Below are 260 nucleotides of genomic sequence, written 5' to 3'. Positions count from 1 at the left end.
GTATTCTGGAATCAGCCTCTTCCTGAAACAAAACTCTAGATGGTAATGCAGGTGGGGCACCCTTGCAATCCTCAGTCTGGCGAGCCGCCCTGATTGGGTTGTGGGGGTGTGGGGGGCCAGAGATTTCCCAGGTGAAAAAGAGTGTCCATGTGTCTATGGTCCTAGGAAGCCATTGTATTCCTGTGTGTGGTGTGGGTGTGTGTGTGAGGCTTGGGGTTGGGGTGTCTTTTGTGGCTCTATGTGGTATGATTGTGTGTGTT

This window comes from Ailuropoda melanoleuca, unplaced genomic scaffold (assembly GCF_002007445.2).
Source record: "Ailuropoda melanoleuca isolate Jingjing unplaced genomic scaffold, ASM200744v2 unplaced-scaffold6183, whole genome shotgun sequence".
Taxonomy (NCBI): Eukaryota; Metazoa; Chordata; class Mammalia; order Carnivora; family Ursidae; genus Ailuropoda; species Ailuropoda melanoleuca.
This window is presented reverse-complemented; position numbering follows the sequence as displayed.